The 18,220-nt window shown below is 43.2% G+C and overlaps 1 protein-coding gene across 2 annotated transcripts in view; it reads right to left on the minus strand.

Moving 5' to 3' along the window:
• Positions 1 to 18,220, minus strand: part of SRD5A2 (steroid 5 alpha-reductase 2) — a 79,718-nt gene that overhangs the window by 54,197 nt on the left and 7,301 nt on the right. The gene's annotated exons all lie outside the window — the stretch shown is intronic.

Below are 18,220 nucleotides of genomic sequence, written 5' to 3' on the forward strand. Positions count from 1 at the left end.
GTTGCCTCTCCCCTTGTGGGTTCCCGTACCAGCTGCTCCATGAAGCAGTCATTTAAAGTATCGAGAAATTTTATCTCTGCATTTCGTCCTGAAGTGAAATGTTCCCAGTCAATATGGGGATAATTGAAATCCCCCACTATTATTGGGTTCTTAATTTTGATAGCCTCTCTAATTTCCCTTAGCATTTCATCATCACTATTACTGTCCTGGTCAGGTGGTCGATAATAGATCCCTACTGTTATATTTTTACTAGAGCATGAAATTTCTATCCATAGAGACTCTGTGGAACATGTGGATTCGCTTAAGATTTTTACTTCATTTGAATCTACACTTGCACAACCTGTGCACGACCTGTTCTGTCCTTCCGATATATTTTGTACCCCGGAATGATTGTGTCCCATTGATTGGTCTCAGTCCACCAGGTTTCTGTGATGCCTATTATATCTATGTCCTCCTTTATAACAAGGCACTCTAGTTCACCCATCTTATTATTTAGACTTCTGGCATTTGTGTACAAGCACTTTAAAAACTTGTCCCTGTTTATTAGCCGGCCTTTTTCTGATGTGCCAGATTCTTTTTTATGTGACTGTTTATCATCTGATCCGGCCCTTACATTATACTTTTCAGTCCTCTGCTCCTGACTATAACCTGGAGATTCTCTATCATCAGACTCTCCCCTAAGAGAAGTCTGTGTCCGATCCACACGCTCCTCTGCAGCAGTCGGCTTTCCCCCATCTCCTAGTTTAAAAACTGCTCTACAACCTTTTAAATGTTTAGTGCCAGCAGTCTGGTTCCACTTTGGTTTAGGTGGAGCCCATCTCTCCTGTATAGGCTCCTCCCACTCTGAAGCTCTGCCTGCCTACTTGTCCCTGCGCGTGGAACTGGGAGCATTTCTGAAAATGCCACCATAGAGGTCCTGGATTTCAGTATCTTCCCTAGCAGCCTAAATTTGGCTTCCAGGACATCTCTCCTACCCTTACCTATGTCATTGGTACCTACATGTACCACGACCAACGGCTCCTCCCCAGCACTACACATAAGTCTATCTAGATGCCTCGAGAGATCTGCAACCTTCGCACCAGGCAGGCAAGTCACCATACAGTTCTCCCGGTCATCACAGACCCAGCTATCTACATTTCTAATAATCGAATCTCCCATTACTAACACCTGCCTTTTCCTAGAAACTGGAGTTCCCTCCCCCGGAGAGGCAACCTCAGTGCGAGAGGCAACCCCAGCACCATCTGGAAGGAGAGTCCCAACTACAGGAAGGTTTCCCTCTGCTCCCATCGACTGCTCTACTTCCCTGGGCCGTTCTTCCTCCTCAACAGCACAGGAGCTGTCTGACCGGAGGTGGGACCATTCTACAGTGTCCCGGAAGCCCCATCAACATAACTCTCTGCCTCTCTTAGCTCCTCCAGTTCCGCCACCCTGGCCTCCAAAGTCCGTACATGGTCTCTGAGGGCCAGGAGCTCCTTGCACCGACTGCACACATACGCCACCCACCCACAGGGCAGGTAATCATACATGCAACACTCAGCGCAATAAACTGGATAGCCCCCACTCTGCTGCTGGGCTTCTGCCTGCATTGTCTCCTACTTAGTGGAAGGGTGGTTTACAGAAAGGGGTTTTGGAATGTGGTTCGGTTTACAGGTTTTAGGGGGGGGCCACAGGGAAGGGGTTACGGCTGGCGAGGGACTCCCACTCCCTTCCCACTCCCCTTCCAAACTCCCTTGCGAAACTCCCTGTTAGCAGCCCCTGTTTGGAAAGCTCCCTGGTCGGTTGTGCGCGGCTTTATAAAGCCCTGGCCTGAGTGAATGCCCCGCCCACTGATTAAGGCTCAGCCAATTACCAGAGGCTTCGAGCTTTCAAACCTGCCTCCAACTGCCAGCCAGAGCACACGGTCCCTCAAACAACCAACCAAACAAACAGACTGACAAACACAAGCTCAGCACACAGCAAGTAACCCCCAAACACAAACAAACACACACTACAGACAGTCACTTACCCCACAGATGCTGTATTAGCTCCTCCTTCACCTGGAGAACTCCCTTGCGAAACTCCCTGTTAGCAGCCCCTGGTCGCTTGTGCACGGCTTTATATTATATATATTATTTATATATATATATATTATATATTCACGCAATATTAGGCTTCCACCGTAATTTTGTCAACCATCAGGAGCTGACGGCAGGAGCCCTGGCTGGCGGCCAGGGCCCTCACTATCAGCCCCATGTACTAATGACTGTAATATAGTTGCAGCAAAATATCTGATTATCAAAAAAAAATTAGCAGGCATAACATAATACTTGAGTGCTTATATTGTTCCAGCAATTTTTTCTTGAACAAATAGGTCTTCTCTGGCTCCATTATTACTTTTCCACGATTTTCCATGTCTTATCCGCAACTCAGATGCAATTATTTGACAATCATTCTGCTGTTCAAGCAGGGCCTTACTTATAATGCTGCAGTTGTACAGTAACTACTGGTGGGGGCGATGCTTGTGTATGCTGTTCAGATCTTTACCTGCAAGCAACATACACTCTACAGGGAACAGGAATGTTTGGGGCACCATCTGGTGGTGTCTGCCTATAGGATGACAAGTTAACATTTCTAAGGTATGATCTAAAAAACATGTCGCTGCCTCCCCCTTCTGGATTGCAAGCCATCCTGCATTTCTATTTCAATGAGCACCCCCACCACTGGAACGGTGTAAACTTACGAATTGCCTGTAGATACTTGCTGTTTTAGCGCTCAATCTTGCAAACTCCTATTGAAGTAAGACAGGAGTTTGACTAATGATTTTGGTGGGAGCAGGAACACATCCTTTATTATTTTATTAGCTCCATAGCTAGATCAATTATTCCTAACATAATGTTTGAGTCAACTCTCCTTTCACAGTTACATGGAAACCTCCCTCCTACAGCACTCCTCAAAATGCATTTGAATAAGCCTGTGGTCATTTTAACTTAATGCATGGGAAGGAAAACAATACTGAAGAAATTATAAAGCAGATATATAAAACACTGGCACACCTGGAATACTCAGATCATTCCTGGACTGAAAAGAAATAGAGGGGGTTCAGAGATGGATGACAAAATGAGCAGAGGCCTGGAGAGACTACCATATGAAAAAAGATTGAAAAGGCTGGGACTGTTTAATTTAGAAAGGAGACTAAGACGAAGGGGTGTAATGAAGGCATTGAAAATAAATGGTATTGAGAAAATATTGGGCACTGCTATTCACCTGCTTTCTTGTAACACAAAAAGGGAATGTTCCATAAATCTGAAGGTAGCAAGCTTAATACGAAGAAGAAAAAACACTTTTTATCACAACATGCAGTTAGCCCATGGAACTCATTTTTACAAGATATCATCACAGCCATGAGTTTAGCAGGATTGAAAAAAGGATTAGACATTTATATAAATAATGAGAACATCCAGAATTACATTAATAAAGATGAAGAATATCTAATCATTTGGAATGTACATAAATCCTCACACTTCAGGGGATAAGCCGTCACTCTAACAGACGGATTTAAGAAGCAACCACTTCTAGGGTAATCTCAGGGTTTACTGCACTTTCCTCTGAAACATCTGGTACTAGCTACTGTCAGAGACAGAATACTGGACTAGACAGACCTCTAGTCTGATCCACATCTCCACATCTCTCATAACTGCCTTACATACAAATTGAGCAGGAGGAGAATGGACAGGGCAGGTACTAATGATCTTATCTTAGCACTGAGGAGGAGGAGGGGGCAAAATTGCCATGATTTCCCTTGTTATTGTTTATGTGATTATTACAATTTTTATGGAAGCTGTTAGGAAAATAAGGAGGGCAAAAAGTTTTGGCATGAAAAGTTTTGGCAAAACATCTATATAAATGTTATTACCTTTTCTGTATCAATAAAAACAAATACAACAACTGAAAACAAGAAAAGAGAAATTCACTCATCAAGATCCAATAATGGATAGTTATTAATCACTACACAAAAGATTACTACAGCTGTGTGGACTCAGTTCCTAGATAGTTATTTTAGATCAGGGGTCGGCAACCTTTGGCCCGCAGCTCGCCAAGGTAAGCACCCTGGGGGGCCAGGCCAGTTTGTTTACCTACCACGTCTGCAGGTTCGGCTGATCGCGGCTCCCACTGGCCGCGGTTCACAGTTCCAGGCCAATGGGGACTGAGGGAAGTGGTGCAGGCCGAGGGATGTGCTGGTTGTGGCTTTCCGCTGCCCCTATTGGCCTGAAGCCGTGGCCAATGGGAGCCACGATCGGCCGAACCTGCGGACATGGCAGGTAAATGAACTGGCCCAGCCCGCCAGGGTGCTTACCCTGGCAAGCTGCGTTCCGGAGGTTGCCGACCCATTTTAGATCCTGGAAATTCATTAGAGTAACAGCCACATTTAAAAATACTTTCCAAAATTGTGGTGTCAGTGATTCCCCCCATCCACTCCTGTGTTTCTCAAATAGTCATTTGAAACTACCGTATATTGTCTTCCAGTGTCTTCCAGCAGGATACCTAGCTGCAACCAGTAAGTGTGCTATTAATTCTTTATTGGCTTGCACTACTGACTCAATGGGAGCTTTGCTACCAACTTCACTGGTGCAGGATTATGCCCTATAATTCAAATATTGATTATCCAGAGGGAAACCAACAATAGAATCAGTGGGTTAATCAGTAAACTACGATCGGTAATAAGCCTATCTGAATATTTGTTTCCAAAATTTTACCATGTTAGGGCACAACCACCATATAGGTTTTAAATCCCCTTACCCTTAAGACTCTGCTCTCATTATGTTAGATAACTTTTAGTGTCTTATCCCTTGTTCTTAATCTGGAAAAAAGTTTTGGATGAAATCTGATGATAAAAAAAAGTTAGGAACAATGGGACTGAATGCCCATAATTAAAAAAATAAACATATGATATCAGAACAGGCTGTTTAATCTCTTTCTCACCACTCCTTGCCAAACTGGTCAACTGAACTGGGGAGAGAACTTTCTCGAAAAGATTAGGATTTGTGCCTAAGATATTTTGGTCCTTAACAGCCAAAGATAATAAATTGAGGCTATATGAAATTTAAAGGCCCTGGTCCTACAATGTATAGTAAGCAAGAGGATTGCGACTTCTCTGCAGACCCCCACTGCAGTCAACATGGTTCTGTGTAGCCCCCACACACTGCATATTGTAGGGCTGGATCTTAAGATTCTACAATGGGAATATCATTGACATGCTTCCCAGGAGTACCCAGGGTTGTGGGGCACTTTGTTACCACCTGTCCTGAACATGAGGAAGTCTTGTCTGTGTCTACTTCCTGATTCCACCGGCTACAGGCAACACAAGCACTCCATTCTCAGCCTGTGCAGGCTCCACTGTCCATCTTCAGGTTAGTGATAGATACACTCCAACCCCCGTACCCTCTGAAAGTCCCTCGGGAGTGTCCAGCCCCTGTTCCACTGGACACTTGCTGTAGTCACAGATTCACTGCTCCCAAAGGAGTAGTACAACCCAGTTTACCAGTTACACCTCAGATCACTGCACTCCTTAACACCCAGCACTTAGATATGCTTGTAGTGAAAACAAGCAAAAGTTTAAGTAACAAAGAGGATAGATTGAAATGATAGCAAGTGGAAGTACTGGAAACAAATATACATATAAAACAAAAACATAACATGCATTCTAAAACCTGGGTTTACTTAACTAGTTACTTTTATGTCTTATAGGGCAAGACCTGCACAATCCTTTCAGTGTATTACAGGCAGGCTTGACGATGATCTTCTGTGCATGAGACAAGTCACGCTGTCAGCTTGCCTCCTCAGTGGAAAAGATTCATGGTGCCCTCCTGCACCCCCAGTTATACCCCCAATCCATTCTCTGTACTGGTAAGCAAGACATCCCCTGCTGGTTGTTTTTTTTTTTCCTGAACTGCTTTCTTGTCAATTTCCTGATTAGCATTTGGGTCAATCTGTAGATAGGCCTTTGTTGTGAAGTGGACAATACACATAGGGTTGCCAATTTTGGTTGGACGTATTCCTGGAGGTTTCATTAATTAAAGATTGAGCTTTCATTCCTGGAGGGCTGGCAATGCTAAATGCACAATGCACACAAGCAGCCAGAGAAAGATAAGCATCTCTTCCTGCCTGCTGGACAGGAGCACCTTTATCACCTTCTGTTGCCCTGCCTTCACTCGCATACCTTATGGACATCATTTTCATTACTGATGTACAGTTCCTTAAACATTATCCAAACATACATTTTGCCATGATTATGATTTGCCATTGGCTCTCAGTAGAGACTTTAGAACCACTGACAGACCTTGTTGTCAGTGGGCAGGATCAAACCTGGGACCTCTGGAGCTAAATGCATGAGTCTTTACTGCATGAGCTAAAAGCCACATAGCTCTTAGCTAAGACTGTAGCAAACTCATTAATCTCTAAGTGGTCTCGGTGCCACTAGATCGGACAGAGCACCACACCCAGGAGGTGTGTTTGTTACAACTTCACATGCCACCTTTTAGTGAATTATGTATATACTTGACCAGGGGATTCTCATAAACTCTAAGCGCTCCTTGTGCCCTCTGCCAGCTGTAACCAAGATGTTTGGAAGGCCAGCCCCCCTTTAATATTTGCTACATCCTCCTCTTTTGCAAGTACAATAGATCTTGCACTTGCAGGAGGATGGGATCTCTCTCTTTTCTATCTTTTGCTTTGTGATATTTATCCTGAAACAGGCTTCGTTACTGGAGGCATTTACAGCTATGATGCATATGACAGACGACACTGGTAGCACCACTTATTTCTAAGGCTGCCTGACACTTCCCATAAATCAACCCTATTTTCAATTGTTTACAACTTTGCCAAACTTTAACCATTGAAAAAAATTAAACCAAATTGGTTCAGCTGTTTCCAAGAACAAGGCTAGGGAAAAATATCTTTTGCCCATGTGACCTTTTCTCTGAGAAGCTCTAGGGCGCCCCATGCTTTTGGACTGGGGATTCAGAATTTGGCATGTGCCTTTTGGTGTTCCTATGAAAATCCACCCAAATTTGGTCAAGTTATAAGCTGGGGGGAGGGGGGCAGAAGAAATCACAGTTCACACATGCTCAGTAGACGGCTTTGGAGCTAAATTCCCTGAAGATTCCATCCATACTGAACATGATGCAGCCCAGAGCTAAGCAGGATTTTTCCTGCAATTGCAGATCTGGGATGCTGTGGGCTGGATCAGTGTTGGGCAGTGGAACTGAGAGCAGGGAGACTGTGCCTCCTATGCTCTCAATGTCCCCTGTCTGGGCCCAGGCAACATGGAGGAGGAAGCTGCCAGATTCAAATGAATAAGGGACAAGAGCTGGACCTGGGACGGAAAGCAGATTGATACACGAACCGGAGGAGGGGGGACGGACAAAGAATCTAGGGCAAGCATGCGTGGAAGAAGGGGACTGTCAAGGTTCCTTCCCCACTCTGAACTTTAGGGTACAGATGTGGGGACCTGCATGGACACTTCTAAGCTTAATTACTAGCTTAGATCTGGTAACACTGCCACCATCCAGAAATTTCAGTGTCTGGATCACTTTCTGTCCCCTCAAAACCTTCCCCTCCCTGGGCAGCCTTGAGAGGCTTTTTCACCAAGTTCCTGGTGAACACCGATCCAACCCCTCGGATCTTAACACAAGAAGAATTTAACCATCCCCCCTCCCTTCCCCCACCAATTCCTGGTGAGTCCAGATCCAATCCCCTTGGATCTTAACACAAGGAAAAAATCAATCAGGTTCTTAAAAAGAAAGCTTTTAATTAAAAGAAAGAAAGGTAAAAATTATCTCTGTAAAATCAGGATGGAAAATACTTTACAGGGTAATCAGATTCATATAGCCCAGAGGAACCCCCTCTAGCCTTAGGTTCAAAGTTACAGCAAACAGAGGTAAAATCCTCTCAGCAAAAAGGAACATTTACAAGTTGAGAAAACAAAAATAAGACTAACACGCCTTGCCTGGCTATTACTTACAAGTTTGAAACATGAGAGACTGATTCAGAAAGATTTGGAGAGCCTGGATTGATGTCTGGTCCCTCTTAGTCCCAAGAGTGAACAACCCCCAAACAAAGAGCACAAACAAAAGACTTCCCTCCACCAAGATTTGAAAGTATCTTGTCCCCTTATTGGTCCTCTGGTCAGGTGTCAGCCAGGTTTACTGAGCTTCTTAACCCTTTACAGGTAAAAGAGACATTAACCCTTAACTATCTGTTTATGACAGGGACAAACACTGAGATTGGACAAGGAGCCCAAGGAGGGAGACTAGAACTGCCAGCCAATGAGGATGGGGCATATGGACATTGGAGGCCAGGGTGGCAAAGAGAGATCAATTGAGGACCCGGGAGGCAAGCACTGGAAGAAAACTGGAAAATGGAGAATGGAGTCCAGAGGGGCGTCACTAGAACTTAATGGGCCAGGAAACTGAGAGGAGATACCTGAGGAGTGAAGACTAGGGGAGGAGATTTGAATGAAAAGCCAGGGAAAACAGAACTGACAGAGACAGGTTGGAAGGGATGAAGCAGACGGGGTCAAACTTTGAAGGAATGGGCAGAGGAATCTGTCCCCCTAGAGCACTCTCCCCTTCAGAGCCTGGACTGGATCCCAAGGTTCAAATCTCATCATTCCTCTGTGGTCAGCAAATATCTGTGGAAAAAAGTATATGACCATGTAATGGAAAACTATAATACATATTTTTATTACTTGTGTAGATTTGCACTCACTACAGACACACCCGGATATGGCATAGCAGCTTTTTCCAGTCTGGTGGCCCCTGCTGATGGTTGCTTCAGTCCAGCAGTGGTCTGCCTGCTCTCATGACTCAGGCTGTCTCCAACTGGGTCACATTTTAGTTCCACCTCATCTTCCCCAGTCGCCAGTAGGGGAACCCAAGCTCTCCCATTACAATTAGTTTTACAGCTCAGGGACCCTATAACCAGCAGCTAATGTCTGCTCTATCAGACTCCTTGATACTGCCTTCAAGGACTTCTTCCAACTATAGCTTTTCTACAGGCCTTCTCTCCACAACCTCCCTAGATGCATCCTTCGTACAGAGCTAGGACTCACAGAGCTGTCCGATGGAATCCTTCAACAAGAATTCCAAATGAAAAGTACAAAATTAAATAAACTTTGGACCGCCTCAGGTTTCCTCCTTGCTCTGCAGAAGCATGTTTCCCACAGATCCATCCACTCTCTACTATCATAAGAGAGACTGCAGGCTTCTTCACTCTCTCCCTGCAGCCCCTCAAACATCAGTCCAGATTCCCTTTAGGCTATATGATCATTCCCTCTTGGGCTTCACTACCTCCAGGTTCAACCCACTTCTGCCCCAGGCTTCCTGTTAGCTCAGGATCCTCTGGTTCTAGTTCCACATCTGCCTCTCAGGCTTCTCTCTGCTTTTAGCTAAGAGCAGACACACCTGACTACCAGTCTCTTCCCTAGCCTTTTCCCTACTACTCCTTTATAAAGACCCAGAACCATCCCAGATGGGTTTGATCATGTTATGTCTAATACTGCTCCAATTGCCACCTGGTAGCCTAATTGAGCTCAGGCTCCTGTTAACCATGGTTGACCAGTGGGGACTTATATACCCCATCACAATTTGTAAACAGTATGGTCTTTTCAAAGTGGAAGTCAAAATTATTTTGAAGGTGTCTTTGTTTTTAATACACTGATATATGCTTGGACATATTCTTCCATCATGCGTAACCTATTTGATTATGGCCCAATCCTACATATGAAGTTAATGATAAAAATAGCACTGATCTCAAAGGGACCAGGCTTAGGCCTGTAGAGATCTCCATTTTTGTACAGTTACCATCTATTGACCTTCTGATATTCATCAATTCATAAATGGGGCGGGGAAGGGCTAGGTGGGAAGAAGGAAGGTTCCTTGTTTTGTGAGGGGAGAGAAATGTTGCCTTCTCATCTCCAGTAACCTTTGTTGTTGTGGAGAGTTAGAGTTTTCCTCTAATATCTCTTTTACATGCTCACAGTCTTCCAGCTTTTTGCAAATAAGAGGAGAGTGTTCTTTGATCTTCCCTCAAACTTGCAGAGCTTTACTGGGTATGTCTTCACTCCAGGGTTAACACAGGAGATTGGCACACAAGCCTGAGCACTAGCCCAGGTGTGTACAGCCACACTGCAAAGCCATAGCTGAGTTTCTGAAGCCTCATTGGTGTTACACTCACCCATGTGTATTGCTTGTTCTGGGGGCACAGCTGCAGTAAGCTCAGCTGCTCTATGATTGTTTCCCAGTGAATTGTGGAAGAACTTTTCTGTTCTTCTGACACGGAGGAGGGGAAAAATTGTGGGATGACATTAGAAGACTATCAGTATTCAAATGGTTTAGCCCATGTGCCCATCACAAAATGGGGAGGGGGGGCGCCAGAGGGAGGGGTTACCAGCCTGTGTGAAAGCCCCACTCAGGCTTTAGCTTATACTCCAGGATTGCCCAGCAACCCTGGGTTGAAAGCGCCACTAAACTAGGGTCAGAGATTTTTGTATGTGGATGGGAAAGGGGTTAGAGGCCTTTACCCAAGAGCCCAAGTTACTTCTGCAGTGAAGACATACCCACTGATACCACAATGCTTCATGCCTGCCCTTGCTACCTCCTGTTTGCTGTATCTGAAGTGCAGCCACGCTCGCTAGCCAACTATTACGAGATCATTGCTTTATGTAAATAGCAGTACATCAAAGGCATGGTCAGCCCGGAGACACAAGTGTATATTTCAACAATATATCCCACATTATTCTTCTCCAAAAATAACCATATGATATTTATGGAGACAGATCACTTTGTTCCTATTGCTAAAAAAGTGTGTCTAACAAAAACATGAAAAACGTGTCTCAGTAACTTAGAGAGACACAGCACTATGAACTTCAAAAAACTAGTTGCTCCATTGGAGCAGAGAGTTCAAAGAGTTCATGAGGGATCAAAGTGAGAACAGAACAAAAGCACTCTCCTCTACATTAAAAATGGTACAAATTCCAAGGATAAGCAGACATTTATTCTGCAAATTCCGTTTATCAGAGAAAGCACAATTACTTTCAATAAGTGACCCACATGAGGCCATGTAATGACACAGGGAGAGCAAAGATATTAAACTTTCCTGCACAATGTCAGTCAGATTGTACCCATGTTGGCTTATGCTATACCTTATAAATATTGAGAAAGTTCCTGGAGGGAGTGGGTTGGGGTGGAACTGTGCTTGACAGGAGATCTGATGGTCCTTAAAATCCCCTGGTCTTGCTTCCTCCACTCTGTCCTACTTCTCATCTCTTATGGTCTCCTTCATCCCTAACCTCCCACTCTTGCTCCTGTTGTTCTTTGCTTTTCATTAATTGCCCTTTCCTTTGCCCGCGTTTCTTTGCTTCTTCCTCTTCTTAGTTCTCCTTACCTCATAGTTCTACATTATGGTTCTTCCATCTTAACATCGGTCTCTCTTCCTTCCCTAGTGGATAATTTCATTTTGAGCCTCATCTTTTCCCTGGTTTGGTTTGGTGCATGCACGCAGATACTGCTTATTCACACAGATCCCACAACACTGGGACTGCTCCTCTGCTGCCTATAATCAGGGCCCTGTATATTTTGCAGAAGGCTTGATCTACTTTTGTGGCAACATTCCTGAGATTTGGTGGAACTCTGATACAGCTGACTGGAAATTCTGCAACAGCTTCATTTAACTTTTTAAAATTCTGATTGTTTTTATTAATTACACATAAAAATGAATAATATCACCAGTAAAGTATCCCCCCCAAAAAATGGGAAGCAGTTTGGGACTGTGTGATAAGCACAATAGCAAGATGGTTCTGTAAAAACAATCAGGGGAAAAGTTAACAATGCTGCCATTCAAAAATTGGCCTCTCCAACTTTATTTGAGGGGTCCTTCTCCTTTAATAATTCAAGCACCTGTTCAAAAATGGGTGAATAAAGTTAGGCTCCTAAATATTTAGAAGCAAAAATTAAGTTAGGTTTCTAAATCCTTATTAACCCTTTTTTATGTCTTTGCTAAATCATCTGACGTACATTTGAAAGGTAGTAGTCCAACTGCACTGAAATGCAGGTGGGGTTACATAGGTGTAAAGGAGAGTATAATTTGAAATAATGAGTTTAGATGCCAAGTGTGTACTTCCATTAAAAATATAATAGATTTAAAAACTAATCTATTTTCTAAAGAAGGTAAAGAGGGCTGCCTTGGGCTGATTTTTAATAGCTCATATTAACCTTCCTTTGCCCCCCAGAAGTGTGTCTATATATAACTTTACATCAAAAAAAATGTTAACATTAAGGTTGTAAAGTCAAGCACAAAAGTTAGAAAAAAAAACCATGAGTCTACCTCTTCCAGGGTTAGGATTGTTAATCCCCTAGGCTTGTCCTGGAGTCTCCAAGAATTAAAGATTAATCTTTAATTAAAGATTATGTCACATGATGAAATCTCCAGGAACACATCCAACCAAAACTGGCAACTCTATCCGGGGTATCAAAGTCCAACAAGTCTTCTGCCTTTCTCCTGAGCTTCTATGTAGTCCTACTGGGTTTATTTTAGGCTCCATGATCTCAGCAACCACCTTTCAACAGCAGCAGTTACACCCGCTAGGCAGCCTTCAGCATCCAGTCTTCCTTTGGCCTCTTCAGCAGCAGCACTCCTTCTTGCTACAGCCCTCTTTTCAGCAGTGGAGTACAAACTCAGCAGCCACAGCCAGCAATCTTTGCATGCTTTATTTTAGAACTGGAAATAGAATCCAGATGTACTGGTCTACAGTTCTATGTTTTAACCATAAGAGACTCCTTCCTCTAATAATCTCAACTACACTGGTTTAAATTTTGAGTAACTCCTTTTGGAGTCACTGGTGTAACTCCAGATTTAATCCAGTGTAGCTGAGATCAGAATCTGGTCCAATGCAATTAGGCCGAGGTGAATTTTGCCCAGATTGTCCACTTTGCAGATATAATTTCTTTTTCTTAAATCAACTGTGCCACTTCAGCCTGAATTCAGCAAAAACGTGTCCAGCCCCCTGAAGTTGTTTGGCTGTAAAATTAATTGGTTTAGAATACTAATAATTTTTAAAACAGCATAATTTTGAGTTTTGATGATTTAAGTTAAAAATACACAAAATATTGCTACTTGAGCCTCATGATTTGTAAATGAAACCCTGAGCCCAATCCTAGGCAAAAGTGCCGAGCTCTTGTGATCTAAGCTGCCATGGAAAAATCTGCAAATCCTTGAGAGGGGCTGAGAGTATTGCCCCCTTAAGGTGGTGTCAGCAGTGATGGACGCTATCTTGTACATAGTCCTAGTTTGAGCGGCCTGGGTCAGCACTTGACCTAGACAATAGAATATGCTTTTTCTCACTGAAGCAAATTTCCTACTGTGACAAGTGGGGTCTAGCCACCTCAAGAGGAAATCAGAAGGTTTAAACCCCCACCAAATGAGCAACTGAACCAATGGATTGCACACTGTATCATTGTATTATAAGTGTATTGAGTAAGGTCTTTTCTGAAAGCTAGTAATGTTCTGAACTTGATCGTCATTATGATGTACGTATACAGACTGTGGTTATGAATCTGTGCATTTGTGTATATAGAAAACTGTACTCATAACCTGTACTACAACTTCAGCTACACCTCATAGCAGGAGGGACATCCCCCCAAGCCAGATGTTTACACAAAACCAGCTCCAAGTAACCATCCATTGTCCAGCCCAGGAAAAGACAATGATGGAGTATTAGAGTTAATGGAAAAAAATTGATACATCCCAGCTACCAAGTCAAGAGGGAATTTTCCCCATTCTGAATAACCATGAGTTACCGGGGGAGGGGAGCCTTTTTAAAAGAAGGCTTGAAATTGAAGTTTTCATCCAGAAACTGAGGGACAGCCTCTAGGCAGGAAGCGGTCATAGAAATGCTGAATTCCCACCCCCACAGGTAAGAGGTATGCTGGGAAATTGTTCAAAGGAATTAGGTAACTTGCATTAGAAAAAGGACTTTATCTAATATGGAAGTATAAAGCCTGAGGTTGTGTCTTTGTTTATTTTCTATGTAACTAGTATATGTTTGCTCTCCCTTACTATTTCATCTTTGAATCTGTGGTTTTTCTATTAAATAAACCTTTTGTTTATTTTCATCCCAAGATAGTGTCTGGTGTGCAAATCTTGTGTGTGTCAAAGCAAATTGTTAATGGGGGGGGGCAACTGGTGTCACACCTTGGGGGTTGATGAACCATAGGGGAGCAGTCCGAGTGCCTGGTACTTAAGATCACGGAGAGAATGGATTTGGGGAGACTCAGGACTGGAAGGGCTGTTGGTGTCATCCTGCAAAAAGGTAACTAGGGTAATAGAAACCAGGGGGAGCCTTTGTACTTGTCAGGAAATTGAATCAATGCTGCACAGCATAAAGGCCCCCAGGGTTACAGGGCAGGTGATGACAGGATTTCTTACCCATCTCGGTGATCCCCACAATGTCACTATGGTGTAATCACATTGCAGGTGACCCTTTGAGGTCTGTAGTACTTCCCAAATAGCAAACAGTAATGCTGTGAGTAGCTGATCCCAATGTCGAAGGTCCTGAGCAAATACTTCAGGAGCATTTTCTTTAAGGTCTGATTAAACCACTCAACCAGCCCATCAGTCTGAGGGTGGTATGCAGATATCCAAAGGGTCTTCATCTTCAAAAAGCTGCAGACTTCCCACATCATACGGAAGGTTAAATTGATTCCCTGGTCTGTTAAAATCTCTTTGGGGATTCTGACTCACACAAAGATTCAAGAATTCACTGATTATTTTGGCACACAATGGTACAGCTTTGTTGGAGAGACTAGCTGGAGCAGCTAGGAGGGCATTAAACTACCAATACAAGGGGAGGGTGCTAAGGAGGCAAATGCAGTACAAAACTCAAACTCAGGATGTCATGAACAAATGGCACCGATGTGACAAAGAATGCGAAGAGAAGAAATTTTTCAAGTGTTTATACATCAATGGTAGGAGTCTGGGTAACAACTAACAATTAAGCAGCAATTCTTATTGATGAAGAAAAATTATATAACTGGCATTATTAAAACTTGGTGGGACAAGTCACATGACTGGCGAGACTGTTTAGGAAGAAGAGAATGGGTAAGAGGATGAGGGGTGACACGTGATATTAAAGACATCTTACCAGTTTTAGATTTATCAGTAACTCAGAACCACAGAATTTTGAATGCATATGGATCAATGTGCTAACTAACAAAGCCCAATTTGGGGTCTGGTGAGGATCTATTACAGGCCATTGACTCAAACCAGAGAATGGGATGAGTTACTCTTTACGGACAGGTGCTTAATGTGTTGACAGAAACAATGTTGTTATGGGGGAGTTCAATTTGGGAGACATATACTGGAGAACTCATGCTACCAGTAATTAAACATCGTTCCAGTAATTCAAAATTACAGATAATAATTTTCTAGCACATAAGGTACTGCACTCAATATAAGGTAGCTCTATTCTGGTCCTCATTAGGACAGATAAAGAAGAATCAATCACTGGACTGGATGTTGGTGGTTTCCTAGGGACCTGTGCTCATAACCTGATTACATTAAATATGGGCAAACAGAGGACAGTCCGAACAAGTAATATATAAACTTGGTGCTGCAAGAGGGTTAATCTCTCAAAGCTGAGGAAAATTATGAGTGAAATTGATTGGAAGAAAAAAAAATAGACAAGAAAACATGAATGAAAGTTGGGAATTCTTAAAGGAGAGTTTATTAGATGAACAAAAAGCCATGCTTCCACAATCAAGAAAGTGGAGGCACCAATAAGAAATCATATATATAAATTAGAAGTTTAAAAGTATAGAAAGTTGATATGGGAAGTTAAAGACATCAGGGAAAAATCCATGGCTGGCAGGGCTCATGACAATAAGGAGGAGTTTTTAAGAGAATATTAGTAACTAAGGAAATCCCAGCAATGGTATAGGGGTATAGACATATTACTAGATAAAGTCATAGGCACCAACTCCGTGGGTGCGCCAAGGCTGGAGCACCCACGGGGAAAAATTAGTGGGTGCTCTGCACCCACTGGCAGCCAAGCTCCCCTCCCCTCCCCACCTCACCTCCTCCTCCTCCCCTGAGCGTGCGGCATCCCTGCTCCTTCGCGTACCTCCCAGCGCTTGCTGCGGCCAAACAGCTGTAGCAAGCTCCAGGAGGGAGGGGGGAGGAGCGGAAACATGGCATGCTCAGGGGAGAAGGAGGGGAAGAGGTGTGGCCGGGGGGGTGGATTTGGGGAAGGAGTCAGAATAGGGGCAGGGAGGGGGCGGAGACTTTGGGGAAGGGGATGGAATGGGAGCATGGCAGGGGCAGGAGGGGCAGGGCAGAGATAGAGACGGGGCGGGGCCGGGGGTAGAGGGGGGTTGAGCATCTATGGACAGAGTTGGTAGAATTGTTAATAATGATGCAGAAAGTATTCAATAAATATTTCTGGTCTGTATTTAAAAAGAAACAGGATGATGTATTTGTATCACATGAGACTGATGAACTACTTTCCAGACCATCAGAATGTCCTAATAACTTGTACCCAAGAGTTATAAAAAGTGAGCTAGGAAGATGTCTGGACCATCAATTTAATTTTAAATAAAAGTTAGAATACCAGGGAAATTCCAGAAGACTGAAAGAGTACTAATATTGTGCAATATTCAAAAAGTGAAAGCAATATGCCCTGGGTAACTGTAGGCAGGTTAGTTTGACATCAGTCTTGGGCAAAACAATGGAAAAGCTAATACAGGATTCAATTGCTAAAGAATTAAAGAATAGGAATACAATTAATTCCAGTCAACATGGTTTCATGGAAAATAGGTCTTGTCAAACAAACCTGATATTTCTTTTTTGATGGCATTTCTAGTTTGGTTGATAAAGGTAAAAATATTTGTAGCCATGCTGCAGCGTGAGATATACTTTCTGCCATCTCCGACCGGGTAGGAGACTCCATCCCATTCTAGAAGACAATGACCTAGCCTCAGTTATTCATGCCTTTCTCACCTTTCAGCTGGACTACAGCAATGTGATATACTTGGGCATAAAGCTGTCAGCATTTAGGAAACTCCAACTAATACAGAACACTGCAAGGCACCTCCTCAGCAACAGAGGCTATCATGCACACATCATATACCTGTCCTCTCTCCTTACAGTGGCTTCCTATTGGATTTTGAATCAAGTTCAAGGTCTCATTCCTTATCTTTAATGTGCACAATGGCCTGGGCCCAGGATATCCAAAAGATTTCCTAAGCTCCAGAGACACAGAGTATGGTCAACAACTCCACTCCTCAGTCACAATGGAACTCTCTGCAATAGGGTAAAGCTTGTCTGTGCAGTAGATATGAACTTTCTCGGGGTCAATCTTAAACTGTGGAATGAACCCATCACAAACCTCACCACCTTCTGCTCCAACTGCAAGGCACGTTTTTTTGATCTTGCCTTCTCTAACAAACACAAAGCAACACATATTTAAATAACAAAAACAAAACAAACCAAACAAAAAAGCTAAAACCCTGCCAAATATACTTCTCTGCACATGTTCCTATCCCTGGGATAGGATGGGAGAAAAAACACCATACAACAGATGTGTAGTCACATTGCTTTGAGCACCTTCCAGCAGTGCATTGATACCACGCTCATCACTGCAGTATAAGGGCCGCCATAGAAAAGATACAATATACTTAGTACTGTAACATTCTGATTAAAAAGTTAGCACTATACAATACCAATAAAGCACACTTTATATGGATTACAAAATAGCTAATTGGCAGGACTCAAAAAGTAGACGATGGTAGAGAATCATCATAGAATGTGGGTGTTTCTGGAGGGGTTTTGGAGGGATCAATACTATTCAACATTTTCATCAACATCTGGAAGTAAATATAAAATCACTGCTGTTGAAGTTTGTAGATGACACAAAGATTAGCAAAGTGGTAAATAATGAAGAGGACAGAGCAATAAGATTCAAACAAAATATGTTTGAATACATGTAGCAACAAGGAATGCAGGCCGTAACTACCAAACGGGGGCGGGGGAAGGATTGTGTCCTTGAAAGCAGTGATTCTGAAAAGTATTTAGGGGTCATAGCATCATAGAGCTGGAAGGGACCTCAAGAACCATAAAGTCTCTCTCCCCACACAGAGCCAGGATGAAGTATGCCCACACCATCCTTAACAGGTGTTTGTACAAACTGTTT

Source organism: Mauremys mutica, chromosome 3 (genome assembly GCF_020497125.1).
Source record: "Mauremys mutica isolate MM-2020 ecotype Southern chromosome 3, ASM2049712v1, whole genome shotgun sequence".
In the NCBI taxonomy this organism is placed as follows: domain Eukaryota; kingdom Metazoa; phylum Chordata; order Testudines; family Geoemydidae; genus Mauremys; species Mauremys mutica.